Below are 19,675 nucleotides of genomic sequence, written 5' to 3'. Positions count from 1 at the left end.
TTTCCTAAGTCCACTTTATGCACGGAATAGAATAATAGAATACAATCAATCGTCTTTATTGAGGCCAATCGGGACTGGATCCGAACCACTTTATACGTCCACCGGATATCGAACCCTGGATCCCTTGATTACTAGGTAACGACGTTATCACTACGGCATCGGGGAGGGCCAGCAATCACAAAGAACACTCGTGCCCAGGCAGGAATTGAACCCGGAACCACCAGCGACGTAACGCGCTGTGCTAACCACTCCGCCACGGAGGCCGACGACGAAATGGATGAAGGGACAATCACAAACATATATGGACGGCCCACGAGTTCCACAGAGGATATTACCTGAGTCCAGAGGCCAGAGACTCGTTAGTCTGCAACATTCAGTCCTGAGTATGCTAGGTGGAAAGAAGGTTGACATTTTGGGTATCTTCCTATCACAAGAATAGTGAGTTAGTTCCATGTCGTGATTTTCTCTCCAAGTTGCAGTCATAAGCAGTTTCGTAAGCCGATTAAATGAAAAATTGTGGCTATTCAGCACATTTCCTTATCATTCCATTCTAAGCATTCTGAACCTCAAAATAATGATTTACATCATATTTTTCTGTTTGGTAAGACGTTAGAGGTTGTTATCCAACTAACATTGTATGGAAAATCTAAGCGCTTCAGAAAAATCTGGAAGATGAAAAGTTGAATCCCAAACACCCGGGCACAACTTATCGCGTAACTAACTACTCGCGGGTCGAGCCTAATAAGTTAGATAAAGCTTATTAGAAATATCTGTGTTTCGGCTCCCTTTATATTTCTTGGAATTTTTCGTAACATTATTTCCATGTGCTCTGCTGTTATATGAAGAAAAGTAACGTTCCTAGCGTACCTAAATCCACGTGTTGTGGCGTCAGAGGGAAGCTAGAATTTACATGGCTGCTTTGTCAGACACCACAGCACGTGGATTTATTTACTCCTCTCGCGCGCCTCTTTGAGCTTACTTAAGGAAAACTAAAATCCCGTTTTTGGGTCGTTTTCTCAGGCATCTATGGCATTTCCCAAACACAGAGGTCATTCCTGAAGTTGCCACTCAGGCAACTACAGCTTAACCAAACTGGCGAATTTGTGGGACTCTGAAGTAGATAGCCTTTAAAAAGCCTCCTTTCAGAATAAGCGTTTCGCGTGCATCAAATTATAATAATTTTAATGATGTGATTAATTTTACTTTAAAATCACAGAATAAAGCGAAGATAGCGGCCAGAAAGGTTACCTCAAAGTATTAAAAAGTTTCCTGGATGAAAAATTAACATTCCACGATTAATTATTATTTAATCCACTGCAAACATTTCAGTTCAAAATCACACCGTGCTTTTACACTAATCACAATTTCAATTAATGGCGTACTTTTAAAAAGTCCATGTTTAGAAATTGAAATAATTTACGCTAGAAAATGTAGTTAAAATTCACGAAACAGGAAAAAGCTCAAATTAAAGAAAAATCTGCAAAAAGGCACTAAAATCCAAAGAATGTCCCCGTGACGCTGTAGTCACGAGTTCACAGGCACGGGGGAAGGGGGAGCGAGAGGAGAAAACAAAATAATGTACGGGGGGGGGGGGGGCAATCAAAGGTCCATTTTTGGTGAAAATCGGGATTTTGAGTCTACTTTATGCAAAGGTAAGCTTATTGGGATTAGTTTCAAGTGGGATCAGGTACCACTGTGTGTGTGCCTCCATTTGGGATCGAACCCGGGACGCTTTAATTACAGGGCGACAGCGTTTCAACTGCACCACCGCGGAGGTCCCCTGAAGAAGGTAGAGCCTTGTAGTGAGATTCTGTAAAAGTTTTAAATTGCGGTTTCGTCCTCTGGGTAGGTACTCGAAGGTTGAAACGATTGTAACGACCCTGCGTGGTCATCACATTTAGCTATCCTGCGTGATAGCCATATTCTTTAATATATAATTATTAATGCTTGAGAAATGCCCTGCGAGGCTTACGCTTTTCATTTATCTTTTATCTAATTTTGAGTGCATTGTTGTTAGGCATGAAACATATATTGTTGTAACACGCACGTTTTGGTTAAAGCAAGCATGCTACTAAATACCCTGCGTGGTTTACGCATTCAGTTATCTTTTGTGCAGTAATTGTTGTTTAATTTGTAACTTGCATTGTCGAATCTCTTTATCTTGTAATTTCTTTAATGTAAAGTGTTCAGTTTAGCACACAAGTGTTAAGTTTATATCGCCACATGCTAGTGCTTTTTACAATGCTAAACTTGATATTTTATAACGCACGAGTTGCATCTCGTGAATTTGAAGGGAGTTTGCAACGCTGCAGCCGGCTTAGTTCCGATCTTCTCCACCCGCCTCAGTGCTGCCACCAAACAGTATATAAACAAAGCAGCGAGGCCCGGAGCTCAGTCGACTGCCAGATGCCGACTGCGAAAGACCTGGTTCCCAGATCTAGTCTGGAAGTTTCCCCTACCAGGATCCAATAGCTTCCTTGAGAAGGAAGGAGGAGAAAAGAAAAGCAGTTTTCCTACCTACCTGGTCTGCCCCATAAGAGCTTGATGTGCTACCCTTGGGTCGTGGCGGCCCAAGCCCAAGTCTCCTGGGTGCTTCCAGACCTACCCTTTGTACCTTGCCGTCTCTTGCTACTGACTGGACATGCCAAGGGACCGAACCGTTCCCTTGTCGTAGCTGGATTGACTTTGCGGCGTCCTTTCACACCAACACCTTTGTGAAACCGCGGGCCCCTTGGCCCGTCCCTCGCTATTGACGCTTTCGCATGTTGTCCCCAGACGGCGTGGCACGTGACGGCTACCCAGGTTCCTATTGGTTACCTGTACTAGTTGGTTCCCCCCTAAATTAGATAAGAATACTATTACTGCCCAGGTACCTCACTGAGGAGGATTTAAGAGCGTATGTGCTAAACTGGTTATTTACATGCGTGTATAAATATAAATAAACTTTTACAAGTTGACCTTTCCATACTAAACCCCGCAAGCCCTGAGATACTTTGAGTCCATGTCTTCGGCTGGCTACAAGCTAGCATATATGGGTACACTTTTGCACCGCTCCGTGGTGTAGTGTGCAGTGCTCCGGCGCGCGGACGTTGCACGATCGATTAGAAATTCGATTTTAATTTTATGCAAATATTTCTTGTATCCCCGTTCTCGACGATTTAATTTGATTTTGGTTATTTAGCGTCGCTTTTCCGCCCGTTTTGACTAATCGCGACAATAAGGATATCTATCATCAGTCATCCTATTGTCGCGATTGGCCAAAAGTGGCAGAAAAGCGAAGAAAAATAAACAAATCAATCAAAAAATAGCAAAAAAAAATAATAATAATTGCTGGATTATAAAACAGCTTGTGATCAACTGGTTCGGTGCCTTGTCCGACAGACTGAATATGTGCCGCGTGGTTACATACGAGACCCACTATTTATATTTTGAGCCTTGGCAACACTGATTGAAGTTAGGCGCGATTTGACGTTTGCACGGAATCATCTGGCATTATTGACCATAACGTGCTTCAAATGTTTTGTCAATAGCTTCATTTGTGTTGTTTATGTTGCCTTGGAGATTGCGCGACAACAATAAAATGGAATTAACTCGTGAACATTTTCGTGCGATGATTTTTTACGATTTCCGACGTGGATTATCAAGACAAGAGTGCATCGATCAACTTACTTCCACATTTGGCGATGAAGCCCCATCCTTCGCCACTGTGAAACGCTGGTATAACGAATTTAATCGTGGCCGCCATTCGCTCGCCGACGAGATTCGCGAAGGTCGTCCAAAATCAGTTGTTGTTCAAGAAAACATTGATGCTGTGCAAAACCTAATACTGCAAGATCGTCATGTGACATACTGTGAGATTGAGGCAACCATAGACATTAGTTCCACCAGCATATATAAAATATTACATGATCATTTAGCTGTGAGAAAGGTATGTTCTTGTTGGATCCCACACAATTTGACAAAAACTCAAAAAGACGCTCGCGTCAATTGGTGCAAACAAATGCTCAATAAATACAATCCTGGTGCTTCAAAAGACGTATATAAGATTGTAACAGGTGACGAATCATGGATATATGCATATGAGCCGGAACGTAAACAGCAGTCGACTGTATGGGTGTTTCAAGATGAACCCAATCCAACGAAAGTTGTTCGCGCTCGAAGCACATCGAAACAAATGGTCGCCTGTTTTTTCGGGAAAACTGGTCATGTGGCAACTGTGCCTTTAGAGGAACGTAGAACGGTCAACTCTGAATGGTACACAACAATTTGTTAGCCAGAGGTCTTCGGTCAAATACGGAAAACAAACAAACGCCGTCGGATCATTCTTCATCAAGACAATGCCAGCTGTCACACATCTCGTCTAACAACCGACTTTATGAACAGTCAAAAAATCGAATTGATGGGTCATCCGCCGTACAGTCCTGATTTGGCACCCAATGACTTCTCCTTGTTCCCGAATGTCAAGAATAAATTGCGTGGACAACGATTTTCGTCGGCGGAAGACGCCGTTGATGCGTTCAAAAACCATATTATGGAGGTGTCTGAAGAAGATTGGAAACACTGATTTGACAAATGGTTTGAACGAATGCAAAAGTGTATTGACCATAAAGGAGAATACTTCGAAAAACAATAAAGCAGTTTTCAATGCCAAATTCCTGTTTTTTCATTGTTAGGCTCAAAATATAAATAGTGACCCTCGTACCCACAGAAAATGCACTTTTCCGATGCCTCTAAGAGTACACTATAATTACATATCGTTACCGGATTAATGATAGTCTCCGTAATTCGGGAAATATACTTGTATGGCAAAAAATATCCCCAGCGAGCAGACCTTTCCAGCACCATTCCCTCCACGTCTCGTCAATTCTTCTTCAGCGGATGATTATCCTCAATAATGGCGGATGAGAAAACGATTGGAGAAGCACAACAGTATAACACGGCCGATCTGGTGGTGTCAGGCGCAACGAACTTTCAGTAATCTCACAGTGACGTTATGAATTACATCTAGTTGACTAAACGAGGGCACCGATTTATCCACACACAACCTCAAATTTCTCACGGAGGCTTATTCGCGATGATCACAATGAGTGATGATATGATGAAGGGACACTCAGAAACAAGACCCACGCCAAAGCCAGGACCTCTGGCGTCGTAGCGTGCTGTGCTTACTCTGCCACGGAGGTTGACGCGGCCAAAATTGTCAACTTGGTCGCCATATGCGAAAAATGTGCAAAAACTTAAAAGAGTTTACGGATGGGATCCACACGACAAGGAATAAAATTACAATACAACATGAATTTCTTTAAAATAGTCCTTCCTTACACACAGAAACATCTCTTTTGGTTAGCATAATGCCTCGAAAACGTGTTGAGAGTCACATTTGAAGTGATTGGTACTGTGAAGCATTGGATACAGGGGCTAAAAACTAGTCAAACCATCAATAATACAGACTGAAATCGAAAAAAAAAAAAAAAACCTGATCAATAAATTACAATTTGAAAAGAAATAGGAATTCCATCAAAATGTATATTATGTGGGCTCCACATCAGTAGCAAATATTCCAAATTTACATTGAACACAAAATTAACGATTTCATGAAGACTGAAGCATGTTTTCATTACCGTACGTAAACAATTCCGCTAATTACGGAGGGGTCTTTTTCGTATCAAAATATATGGTACGAACATACACAGCGTGTTACCACACCGACTTTCAACGTATAGGCAAATAACTTTTCCTAATATTTTTGCTTCACCTTTTCGCCGCAATGCATGCGAGTAGGCAGCACGCTCCCTATTGGTAGTAATGGACGAATTTTTAATTAGCAGAGAAAATATATGACTTTTCTGTTAATGATGAGGTACATATTAGCTGGAAAATGTATCAGTGATATGTGTGAAAATGTACGAGGGTGTTTTGAAAAGTTTTGCCTCCTATGCAATAACTTTCGCAACACTGCTCAGATACACTTGAAATTGGTGAGAGAATAATCGCTGATTCACTGACATTAGTGAGTAAAATGGCGACGTACATGGACGTGCGGTTGAAACAACGTGATGTTACCCCACACGCCGTACAGCGCAGATCTCGCACCTTGTGACTATATTTTTCCTTTTCCGAGGCTGAATGAGCACCTGAAGGAACACCGTTGCACCAGTTATGTGGTGCAAGCAGATGTGCGTCGCTGGTACCAAGAAAAAGACGCCTGATTTCTTCGCCGACGGGATGCAACAACTTGTCCGACGTTGGCATTTGTGTGTGGACAATGATGGTGACTACGTGGAAAAGTAGCGACACTCTGGTGGACATTACAAGATTTAAGAAGACATATAGTTCATGCAAGTATCTTGCATATTATTGACGTTATGGCGTAGGAGGCAAAACAATTCAAAACTCTCTCGTATAACAGTGAAGTAAATTTGATTTAGATAAATGTTTCAGTATCATACGAAAGACTCCAAGAAGACCGAGAGTCTCATCTTGCCGAGGGTCGGGTCTTCTCGTCACAGTATCATACCTTGATTCCACAGGTGGCTGTTAGATTTTACAATCGCATTTTAGGACCACTAACTTCGCGCACTGATTAAAATAGAATTTTTGAAATCCCATAAAATATTAACATTATTGATTGAATTAACAGCATCGTTTTTTCGAGCAAAATTGATTTATGTGTGATTCAGCAGCGGTAAAATTCGCGGCTTGGTGTCATTCATGACGTTCCAGGCAAAACAAACAACAAAAATGTTCCCATCCGGGGATTTTTCGTCACGAAGGTTAATTTTTGAAGGAAATAAGTGGGATCTGTTGAGCACAGAAATTGAGCAATTGCAAATGAATGTATTTATCGTTCCTGTATAATAATAATAATAATAATAATAAAAACTTGTTTCTTGCACAGTAATCGTCGGCCTGCTTTCGATTTTACAGGCGCCTGTATGGTTCTCCTTATCGCCTGCATTTTACTGCAGGGTTATTTCATGTTAATTCAATAAAAAAGGGGGGGAGGAACCCATGGTGTCAGCTTTTGATGAAACTTGTCACATTTAGTCCTTCGATAGTGGTGAGAAACCACATACATTTTTTTGTCTCCAACTTGACTGGTTTCTTTTTTATATGTCAAAGTATCACATTTATGTTTTAGTACACTAATAAATTAATATTATCTGATTTTCTTGGACCAAAAACATTGTTTACTAAAATTTGAATTATCATTAAAAGGGAAAAGTGCAACGCCAACACAAGTATTTTAAAACGAACTTAGATACATGATCTAACTTTCCCAGAAATAAAATCGATGGCTTTTTCATTCTTTCTGAAAATATGCCGTTATTTCTAAAAAATTTCAAAAATGGCTATCGGATTTTATATTTTTCAAATAAACTCAAAATCAAAGAATCTAGCTTCAAAATACCATTGAAGCAAATTTTTGGAGCATAAAATTTTAAATAACGTTTTCATGGATGTACGGAAGTTTCATCACTGACTTAGTAAGTACTTCTTGAGTCCTTCTGCAAAGCTAAGTTAAATGATGAATATTATGAATTAGCTATTAAGCTAGGAGCAAAAACTGGCTAGAAAACGGCCTTCACCTACGAGAGTTACAACTATGCTATCGGGGACGCCAGTTAAGAAAAAGAGGAAAAAGGGGAGGGGGGGAGATTCAACCATCTGAATGTCAATATACTGTACGTTCCACGCGGGCTAAAACACAATTCTGCGAACAAATAACTGCGTATGCAGAACAAACTCATTTGTTGGTAGCCCTGTTGGCTCATAAAAAAAGGTGCTTGTCCCACACCTACCCCAACGATTATCCCGTTCCGCTGCTACGCAAGAAGCAATTGTACCACATTCGCATCGTGGTGCGACCTGATACTTACATACAGATCAAGATTACAGCCTAACAGTGCCAAACGCTACTCCCTATTAAAAGGGCCGTACACAAATATGGCGGACGTTGGGTAGGAACGTTTTCAACCAGAAGCGTATTTTGAAACGAACTCTTTCGTTGGTCTCGAGCTTGCGCTTTGAGTACACATCAAGAACAGCGACACGTCGATGTATGACAAATTATCATCATGCGTTGCTGGAAGCAGCAACGAGCCAGACAGATTGCTACGCTTCGAAACAGTACATACAAAGTCCTTCTGGTTGACTCGAAGGCCACGCAAAGGACGACTCTCGGCGCTTTAGCAGCGTTGCCAGGACCAGGCGCTGAAATTATCATACGTAGATGACACTATATTACTGGGGAGACGAGTGGTTCTCACGTTGGAAGGTTCGAAACGATAAACAATTTATTCCCTTTACGGGATTCGACTCGGGGACTTACAGCTCAAGCTAATGTAATGAGTAATCTATAACAATAGGGCTTGTCAGGCAAGGCCAATTCTTGACGGCTGCAGGATAGTTTTGTCATTCCGTTTCAGACAGGCAAGTGTTCTAATTAACTACATTCGATACTGAACGTGCAAAATCTACAACCTTATGAAAATCCTTAAGAGCACACACGCAACTTCTACTACCGCCAGAGTTAGGCAACACAGATAACTTACTCCTTGCAGGGAAGCGAGTATTTGAGGATCTAGGTGATCCATTTCTATTGCCTGCGACTGTACATGCTATGACGTTACTGTTCAAAGAAGAAGGTGCCGTGTGTCAGTAGTGAGCGCATTTACAGGCCAAAAAAATACGCTAACAACATTAAAAAAACACCAACGTGAACTTATTTCAATTCTGTCAATTTTGCACTTACTGGTCTGTAATCTTTTGTATTGTATTGTATTGTATTTTTGTTACTGTCTGTCGATTTTACGTGTGCTATTTTTGGCTGATCGTGACGATGGGGGGTGAATGGATGACAGGACACTAACAAAGAACACCCATGCCCAGTATTCAGTTCGACATAAACAATGGAAGGAATTCTACACTGTACTGTAGAGAGCCAAAGTTGCTGAACCGCCGTCGCCTTATAATCAAGGGGTGCCGGGTTCGATACCCGCTAGAGGCACAAGTGATTAAGTCCACACCCGATTAGCCTTCCTGTGCATACGGTGGACTTAAAACAAACCAAAATTGTGGAACAAAATGGGAGAAGGTAAAAATGCCTAAAGGTTATGCAAAATAGGCATTGATCGACACAAAAAAGATCAGTTGCCAGCCTCGAAACATCATGAAACGAATTCAGAAGATTAAAACCAGTTTCAGTGCAAAGAAATTAAATAGGTCAGTGATTAGTAGCAGATCAGACCTGGCGTGAGATTTTGTAAATATACAGATCAACATAGGGCGCTGATTGTCCTCATCGACGGAATTCTGGAAGAAGCTGGATTAACCAACAAGTGAACACCCAGCGTAAAAACAATACAAGGGTTAGAAACATTACGAACAAGTTATTGTACATGAGAACGATAGTAATCTGTGATGACAAAGCACTGTTCAAATTGTCCAAGGCCATACATCACATTCGTGAGTGAAAAATAGAAAAGCATTGTCGCTTGAATGAAGGGGAAAATGAACATAAATGGTACCGAATACCACTGTACATAATGTATAGCATTTAGAATAACTATAAATTAACAAAAAATTACGGTAATAATCAGGCTACGTAAGGTTATTACACTACTGAGAAGAGCGAAAGCAAACCAGACGAAGATTTACGTGAATGCTGTGGAAAGAATGATAATTAGATGTAATTTACAGATTTTGGAATATCGTAATATCGTTTCAGTTTTTGGAAAGGAGAAGAAAATTCCAGAACGGCTGCCCTAGTGTCAGCCAAAGTCAAGCTGAGCCATAAGAAGTTCGGTTGTATGAATAATGCAAGTCTTCATTTTTAATCTTCATATGATATTCATCAACACCAACAGTGATTTTTTTTTTTCAAATCATTCATTTATTGAAATTAAACTAACTAAATACACACCAGTCAGTTTGGACATATGTCAGCACGCAGTACTCTGTCCGCCCGTCCAAATCATCACTCCAAGCGTGTACAAATTTAAATCATATTCCAAAGAGAGTTCTTGCAGCAAATACACTTGTTCGCAAAACCTGTAGACACAAAGCGGGGAGAAGGGAATGGAACAGGATGCGCAGTTTCCAAAAACACATTTGGTCCCACTATATTGTTGGCAGTGAAGAGATCTTGAACAGAATACGAATGCTGGTAGGGCACCGTCTTGCTTGTGGTCGACGGGGACTTGGTTTTGAAGAGAGGTATCTGAATGCAAAGCTGAAGAGGTTGACTTTGGAAATATGGTGTGAAGGGGTGACTTTTCCGTCCACGTTCAGTGTTCGGAGAGATATGGTGATTGTGAAGGTAATAAATACAAAGGATGCTGGCAATTAGAATCCTATATTTGAGTATGTCTGTGACACTACGTTCACTTTATGTTCAGATAGGGTGAATCGCTCAACATTAACAATCCCCTCCCTCCATTTCCAATATATGGGGACGCGGGCAAATAACTTGGGGGGGCTACGTTTTCACAGTTTCCACATAAGGCGAGTTGTGCCTCAGTGCCAGTGACGTGCCCAAGGGGGTGGGGTTGGTTATAACCCTTCCATTGGGCCAGCATTTCTGAAAACCAGAAATGTCAAAGGTGCGAAAAGATGGCACAATAAGGTGCTGATAACTGAAAATATCCTGGTCACGACACTGCTCAGTGCCATAAATCATAGCAAACTGATACAGCTTCTTACCCTCAGTACATTTCCAATAGGCTTTGTTTTACACCATTGATCTCCAAAAATTCTGCAACATCGAAGACATGGGGACACTTAAAAATGAGTAGCAACCGCTTATACGTACAAATGACAATCTGAGTATAACAGCTCCACAAAAGCAGACATGAGTTTGGTGGTGTGCTACTCCTATCACTATAACCAGGCCTCCCAGAGAATGAAAGAAAAGGGGGTAAAAAAGAACATAGGTCAAGGCGAGGCACACACAAAAAAAACCTTGAGGCATATTGGAATCTGGTCTGATCGATAACCTGAAGACGCCAGAATGAGGCATACAGCTCCACCGTCAATAGGATAGAATAAAGAACCACTGGCCACACATACAAGAAATGCATTCGCTGGACAAACTGAGAGTTGCCACATTCTCATCCATCGAAGAACACTGGAAATTCAATACTTCAAGCGATTCTAAAACAAGTCTAGAATACTTAATGCTGGTGTGTTCCCACCTTTTACTGTGTTAAAGCATCTTTCACAATCCTATGCCTTCACGATACGGTGTTATATGTACGGGGAACTTTACCTACCACTAGAACTTACAGTTCTACCAATCTTTATTTCTATACATGTGTATAGAAAGTTTTTAGTTTTCCTGGTTATAAGTTGTTTATTGTCGAAATAATCTCAGCCTTTCTCGAAGATTTCCAAGGTACTGGTAAGTAGAATCATTTAAGTTCGGTTATTCCAATATAGCATCTTACATGTACTGTAGTAAGTGATAATGCAGTAGAGGACATATTACATATGTCTTGGGTTTGTGACCAGCCAGTACTGATCCCAGTGTTGGCTTATGGACGTAAAATACTTCTCAACCGAAATATGACCCACTGCACATCTTTCTTTCCGATGATCACAAAACTATTATTTTTGCGAAGGGATCATCATCTACTTAAAAAAAAATTGCTCTAAACAGACTTTGTGACATAATATGGAGAATAAGATAGTAGGAAACTGAGAACAAAACGGGGACCACAAACCACAGTAGTTAATGATCAGGGAACACTTTGATAACGAGGCCAAGCAAGTACAATAATAGTTATTGAGAGGTTAGTTAGGGGAAAATGATAAAAATAATGTAGTTTTCATTCAACTAAAGCGCAATCATTTAAAAAAATGCTATCACGAACACCACACAAAGACAATGGCTTTCAACATCTTTTTAAACTGATAATTACTAACCACCTCACCCCTACATTCAATGAGAGCCCCCAGTTTGTCTATCAAATACAGCAATAATGTTCTAAAATGGCGGCACAGTAGCGTTAGAAAAATGAGAGCAATTCTTTTAAGTTTGGCGCCTGTAAACATAATGTGTATTTTACATTTTATATCTTGATTTCTTTACTGTTGCTATATGGAATACCTGATACTTAAGGGACTTTGCGAGAACAACAAAGAATGCCTTGAGATAGGTTCGAACCTAATACAAGAACTTTGCAATCAATATCTGTTCCTTGCATTATCAAAACACTGGTGCGTGAATTGCTTACAAAAACTTCAAAGTTTGCTGTGTGCTTTAATAAACTAAACACTTAGATAAAACTAATCGACACTGGACCTACAGTAAAAAAAGTTGGGAGCCTCTGTTGAATGTTTCACCGAGACACCCACCCCCCTTATTATTATTATAGATGACATTATGTTGTCGGGGAGGCCGAAACCGTACCACCACCAAGGTGTTTCCGAAAATATGCCGGAATAAATAATGGTGGTGTTCTGACCTAAATAGTGTTGAAACAAAATATTTTCGTATATTGCTGCAATGACATCTGATATTTTCGATGTTAATATTTCAGTTTTGGCGCCAAGTATCCAACCCACATTCCCTGTAACAACAGCGTTTTAGTCACTGCAAAACATTCTGACATTCTCTCCCAGTCTGCCTACGATCGCTCGTGACTTTGGGAACATTGCTGAATCCTGAAAACTACAGACGTCCTGGCAACGATGTTCCTTGTTTTCTTTCAGTGGTTTGGCGAGTCTCTCGCTCCCGAGTGCGGTTGCTACAACAGCAACTGATAGAGTACAATCGCTTTCAAGCTGCGGAAAGTCTACGTCACCGTGTGCGGTATGAATCGTGGAGGTTGAGTGACCTTACGGGAACTGCAACATGTCGGACGAGGTAACGAAAGGCGAGATTTTGCCCCAACAGTGCGACTCGAAAAGCCGAACCTCCAGGAAGACCGAGATGGTCCCAGACGAGACACATGTGATGACAAAAACACTGTTTTTCTTCTAGCGGGTCTGGTTCACGGAGGGGGGATTGACAGCGTCCGGTACACTATTTTCGTAGGGGAACACGTCGCGCCAAACGCCCAGCGCTGTCATTACTGAATGAACGTTGGGCGCGAAGAAGAAAGTAGGGGGGGGGGGTACACTGGTCACAACGTGCGCGTGTGTGGCCTCCAAATTGCAAGGTCATGTGCCCGCCACTCTTCCAACGCTCAAGCCTTGTCTAGACTGCAAAACAACTTGTTTTTACGGGCCCTGGAACACTGCCAAGGGGGCGAGGGGATCACAATTTTCACCCTGAATACCCCACCGCATGTCCTGGTTTTCGAGAAGACGCCCCTACACTCGGCAGCCACAGGCGCAGTTGGCAATTGGAGCAAGGATCCTAATACCCAACGTCTGGGCGGGAGAAAAAAAGATTGAAAAAAGGTGTCGCGGCTAAAAATAACCGAATGAGTCGCAGTGTTTTCGCATCCTGCGTTCCCAGACAGCGACTTTCATTCTTGATGCCACTAACCTGGTACATACATAAAGAAAAAAAGAGGGCGCAGCACACCCGAGAACTGTTTCGCGCCATTTCTCGGGGCGTGGGTAGTCTCCCCCCTTCTTTTCAACTATCTCTCGTTTCGACTTCCTCTAACGAAGACAACCGTTGGGCAATACCGGCGACACCAGGCTGAACAGGAAGTTCCACGGTTGTTCAAAACGCACCCCTCTCTCTCTTCACTATGACAAAAACGAGCCACAGTAGCGTGGTCACCAGTCTGCCTCATCCCCCCCCCCCCTTCAACTCTGCTAACCAAAGCTTGAATTCCAAGAATACAAGTCAACGACCAACTTGCACCTGTCATGAATGAGCGTCCAGGCCCATAATTCGATAAGGCCAGTTCCGAGGACCGAGGAGGGGGGGGATGTGGTTTCATGTCCACGTGCTGAACATATATGCTACAGCACGCTGGGAAAGAACTTTTCCTTCCTATTTACACAACGCTCTTCTATTAGGCGATATACCGTGCAAATCGCCACGAGATACGCAAGTTTTTTTACGTTATTAATAAGCCCAAACCTGTTCGTTGTACGCAAGCGTACTGCCTACCCTCCCGTTTCTTGACTACGCATTTATGTGTGTTCCTTTACTCGCAAGGACTTTCCTAACCTTACAACCGCTTCTCGTGCTTTTTAGAGGCGTCAACATTCTTCAGAGAGCGACCCACACAAAACACGACGTAATAGCCCCCACATTAACTTCCACACTGAAACAGAGAAGCAATTGAACTTACCGACAAAAATTCCATTCGCTCCTGACACATGCTCGTTCACAAAATTGATATTCCACACACCGAAATGTTTTATTTGCACCACTAAATACACCATCTTGACCACAAAAATTCTTCAACACACTCGCCGTGCACGTGTAAACAACAAAACGAATCCACCAATCACAAGCAACAAACGTTTTATCGCCACACTAAGTAAATACTCTTCTTGCTCTCCGCTCTGCCAGCCCAGCACACAGTCCGCACACACAGAACTCGTTGAAAATTTTTTGACGGGATGCGAGGAAAATGGAATCTCAAACCCAAAGCGCGGCGGGAACACAGGCCTTTGGCCTTCCCAACTCCCCCCTTCGTCCTTCTCACAAACGTCTACGCACACCCACTTCAAGAATGGTACGATCCGCGCAGCGAGCACGGCGCTGACTTCAAGCAATTAGGAATCCACCCAAGAGAGGGCCTGAGCTGCCTCTCTTTGCATTGATCCACGCCAGTGTTGCCACATGAAGAGAATATCCCTCGGCGCAGGGAAATTTTAGATAAAAGGGGAAAGGAGGGATTTTATGGAGAATTAAAAATTACAGGGAAATTTGAAGGTATGGGCTACACACATTACACTCACGTTCTATTGATGCGTAGTGGAGTAATTGATTCACCCCATACAAGATCTGAACTGGAAACAACATATGTATTATTTCCATCAAGAGACATAACGTCCATTATGAAAATTTTCATGTTTAGTAATTTTAAAAAAATGTCCAATTTTATATCATTAATGTTATATTTTAATCACTTATTTCCAGTCATTAAGTCAATTGCAATATTTTTTGTGTAAATGTTGTATTCTGGATTCATGTTCATGAACAGCAACCGACTTGTCAACTACAACTTCTTGTCATATCACAGCGTACAATAATAGTACTGAATAACATATGATATAAAAAAAATAATAAATAAAATTGCATCATAGAATGTAACATTTTTAAAATTTCAAACCTTTAAAAATTATTTAATTAGAATTATAAATAAAATCCACGAGTGACCAGGTCTGCAGCACACTGTCGTAAAGTTATAATAATTTAACTTTATGGTCGCCATTTCAATTTTACAAGAGCCGACCTTCGAGGCGAAGTGAGTAGCACAGCGCGCTACGACGTCAGGGAGGTTCGAAACCCGCCTGTGTATTGCGAGTATCGCTTCATCAATTTCATATCCTCATCTTCGCGATTAGCCAAAAGTGGCAGAAAAGAGAATTAAAATAAACTTAATCAATCATTTTTACCAAAAATATTAAGGGAAATTTTGTACCCACGAAAAGGGAAATCATCATCACTGCTTATGGCAACACTGATCGACACAGTACGCGCTCGCTCCAGTGTTGACAACCTAGCAGCGCCTCGGATTGGACGTAGCGACCGAACCTGCTTGAATCCAAGCGTCGACTCGTAGGAGGAGGACATTTCAGGTTGCCATGACGCCTCGTAACTAACCTACACCAACGTTTCCGGACAAATAATATACGTACAGTATATATAAATAAATATTTCAAAGGTTAACAGATTTCCCGATTCAGTGTTTCTTTTCAACACTCGCGACGTGAAAATGTCTAGTTTATTTTGGTTAGCACATAGAAATTCTTATTTTAATTGGTGCTAACGTGCGAGACGTAAATGAATTAATTTTTTGTTTACTGAAATAATTTTAACTTCTTGTTTCTTCGCAAAACTTCCTTAAATATAAAGTTCGGATTTAACATTCAACGTATATATTTCATCCACTGGAAGAACAAAGTTAATGTAAAGAAAACCACGTGACTTCGTATGTGTTAGTTCTGGTGTTATTTTGCCCTTGAATATATCGTTTGTGGCTCTGTGTTATGGATTCAGCTCCGTAGCTAGATATTTTTGTGCCCTGGGTTCGATTGATATTATATTTTGTTCCTGTAATATATGAAAGTTCATGAACTGCCAATGATACACTTTTGGTGCATAAGAATACACAGAAAAATGCATAAAATGGTACTTTTTGTGCACTAAAAATGCTTCAATTGAGAAGATCGGACAGACAAGAACATATTTAGGGGGTCCAGAGCCAAATATACTTGTTTATGTTTAGCATTTGTTTATAATCGAAGATTATTTATTTCCTTCGAATTGACACAAAGGCAAGGATTAGATTGCGATCACACTTCTCTGAATGACAGCATTAAATAAGATTTATGCAAACTACAAATTACGATAACATGCATATATAATATTTATTAGGAACTTTACTTTTCAAATGAATTTAACATCCTTTTTTGTTATTCAATAAATTCTCAATTCTTTATCTCTTTCACATTAAATTTCCTTACTAGGGCACTTGTTTTTATACAAATTTTGTCGAATTTATCTACAAATAATCTAGGTCATGCTGTTATATCTCTATTCTTAAGCTGTCTTTTCGCCTATTCCTGTTACAACAATACAATATTAATTGATTTACATGTTATTATGAACAGATTATAAATTATGTTAACGCATTAATTTAAACCAGGTTCTATATGTTTAGATACGTGACCGCAGACACGACCATTTAATAAACCAAAACTGGCATTTTAACCAAAAACAGTATTTTAATCAAATAATAATGAAAATGCAAAAAAATTGAGAAAATTAATCTTTAGAGCCTTACGAAACTCTTTCTCTCCCTTATATATCCATCCACAAACGCTGCATTCCACTGCTTAAGAGGTCAGTCACTAACCACGAAATCAAGATTTTCATGAAAGAGGAGAAACTAAGGTACATGTCAACGAACCTACTGAATGCTCTACTGGCGACAAGATAATTTTGGAATTGGAAAGCTAGTCTTTCCTATGAAGAGGAGACGATTTGCAAGTATCCTGTGGATACCAAAGACACCCTAGGGGGATGTGAAGTATTTGAGTTCGAGAAATTTTCACATTCCATTGCATGCATGTCGCACATTCCTTCAACAATTGGTACGTGCATTCTGGGCGAATTGTAGCTTTGTATAAGATCTGTAGCCACCACTCTTGGCGGTAAAGCAAAATTCATGTAAATTCAGTGTTTTCAAGCATAAAATTTCCAAATAGAAATAAAAATTTGATGGTAACAATTCCTTACTTTTAGAACAATCTTGAAAAAGTTTTAATATTTGTTTGTCCTTGAATGATGACACTGCATTTTACCACACTTCTGAGTTGACTGTGACTAATGACTAGGGACATTGAATTTTCGCGATGCGCGAAATGTGAAAAAAATATGCAATTTTGAATATTCTGCACGTTCGCGAAGTAATGCGAAATGTGTGCTTTTCCACGAAATGAACGCCTTTTCGCGAAATAACCTCGATCATATCACATATGGCCTCTAAATATAAGCCTTGTCTAGCAAGAAAAGTAAACTATCCTTGCTCCACCCAATCGCCGATACTGGCAATTACACTTGAAATCTAAGTACTTGTGTATGTAAAATGAAGTAGTTTATCAATTTATACCTCTTTTGTATGTTGCTTCCTCTCATGATGAAAAAGTGTGTGCGAAATATTTTTTCTCCACCGCTGGTATATACCGCTGATTGAACATTTTATTTACCGCTCTCCTCAGTTTTTATTTACCATAAATTTGTCTCCCTACTAATGACTATAAAATGAGCCACTTTACGTCAACAGGAGTGTACAATCACAGAAACCATGTACATAGTAGAATGACGATAATTATCATAGTAAGTTCATATATTTGATACAAAATATTATTTTTTATTATGTTGATCAAAAATATAGTTCCTGTTATTCTCCAATGTTTGTAACTCAACATATGATTGATATATTTTTTTTCAAATATTTTTATCCTAGTTCTGATGGCATTAGACGTTACAGAATATTGATAGGCCTGATCTACGTATCTGGAGGCTGGTTTCAAAATTGATTACGATGGGATTTTGTTTCGTTGAAAGTACAAAGTAGGGTCTTCCGCATGCGGAGAACTAAACCAGACTCCGTCTGAGGAGAATCCTGATATAAGGTGGAAACATAACGTGTAAAGTGCTTTTAATTTGTCGTAAAACTGCCTTGGTCAGTAACTGCAGTGCATGTCACGTTCTTGCATTTATTATATTTTACGTAGCCTTCCCGCCGCTTTTGGCTAATTCGCGACGATGAGAATGAACGGTGATTGCTTTGCGAAGGTCGAACTTGGGACGCCTGGCTTCGTAGCACGACGCCCCGCCACAGCAGTAGGCAAGAAAAGTCTACATACCCAACCTCGCGCCCCTTCCTATCGTACAATTATCTGCAGAGCAACCACTTGTACCCAGTAGCCGATTAAAATTTAATGGCTTCTCCCGACGCTTCCATTACGATCAGCTGAAAATCAAACGGAGTTCTCACACGAGGCAGAAACGAAACAATTAACTATTCCATTATTCTATCCGTCGCGCGTAGATAGGATACTCCTCGTAAAAACGAGACCTTATCAAGCAACGGAACAACAACTCTGTCTTGGCGGGAGAATTACGTACAGCAGTCGCCTGCTACGTTTATTCTTAGTTCTACACGCCAAAGGGCGATCCCTTAGCTTTAGAAGTTAAGGGGTGAATCCTTACACGTAAACGTCAAGGGGCTATCCCTTAGCTGTAGACGTCAACGGGTAATCCCTTCGATTTCAGACCGAAGCGAACCCTAAGCATTCTGCAACCTCGGAAAATATGCGAACTACAGGCTTCCCCGTAACTTTAACTAGCGACACTAGCGCCACTGCTCCCGCGCCAGGGTTTCAGATGAGTTGGTGGAGCAATAATCAATGCAACCTTTCGAATGCTGCTCATAATTTTGCTTCTTACTGTTGATGTTCTAAAAATATATGTTACTCAGCGTTGCTTTCCTGCCACTTTTAGCTAGCTCATCGTGAAGATTAGGATGAGTGATGATATGATGAAATTGACAAGGGGACACTCACAAAAAAACACCCATGCATAGCCTGAATTCGAACCCGGGACGCTTGAGTCTTGCATGCGAACGTCACTGATCATACTAAGTTTAAAATAAAGAATCTTCGGGGGGGGTCCGAAAGACTTCCCCAACAAAATGCATTCTCTTCATATGAACAATAAGGCAACAATAGTAGTAAAATAGAACAATGAAAAAACTAGCTTTAACAATACATGTCTTCTTCCTTGTTTCAACCTCCCAAAAAAAGCCTATTTATGCCCATCCAATAATTTGCGGTTGGCTTTTCTCTAAATGACAAAACCTCACGCATCCGCTTCTCAAAGACACTTTGGGGGGGAGGCTCCGGTTTGGGGGAGGAGGACAAACCGCTGGTCTTCAAATTTGGTGGAAGTGGCCTCAAACCTGGCCTGGAAAATTCTGTTTTGGCGGTCCCTTCGGGGCAATAGCGGGGAGAGGGGGTTCGTGGAATA

The 19,675-nt window shown here is 40.8% G+C and overlaps 1 protein-coding gene across 3 annotated transcripts in view; it reads right to left on the bottom strand.

The window, feature by feature from the left end:
* LOC145987627 (serine/threonine-protein phosphatase 4 regulatory subunit 1-like) overlaps positions 1-19,675 on the bottom strand; it is a 286,327-nt gene that overhangs the window by 94,191 nt on the left and 172,461 nt on the right. The window contains exon 1 of one of the 3 annotated variants that reach the window (XM_083122044.1): positions 14,259-14,586. The exons of the other annotated variants lie outside the window; for them this stretch is intronic. The gene's annotated coding sequence lies outside the window, so the exon portion shown is untranslated. Of the gene's footprint in view, positions 1-14,258; positions 14,587-19,675 lie in introns of those variants that run through there. 3 annotated transcript variants of the gene reach the window in all.

The sequence above is a fragment of the Lepisma saccharinum genome, chromosome 5 (genome assembly GCF_977018435.1).
Source record: "Lepisma saccharinum chromosome 5, izLepSacc3.1, whole genome shotgun sequence".
NCBI classification, from domain to species: domain Eukaryota; kingdom Metazoa; phylum Arthropoda; class Insecta; order Zygentoma; family Lepismatidae; genus Lepisma; species Lepisma saccharinum.
The sequence above is the reverse complement of the archived record's forward strand: the minus strand, read 5'-3'. Positions and strand labels throughout refer to the sequence as shown.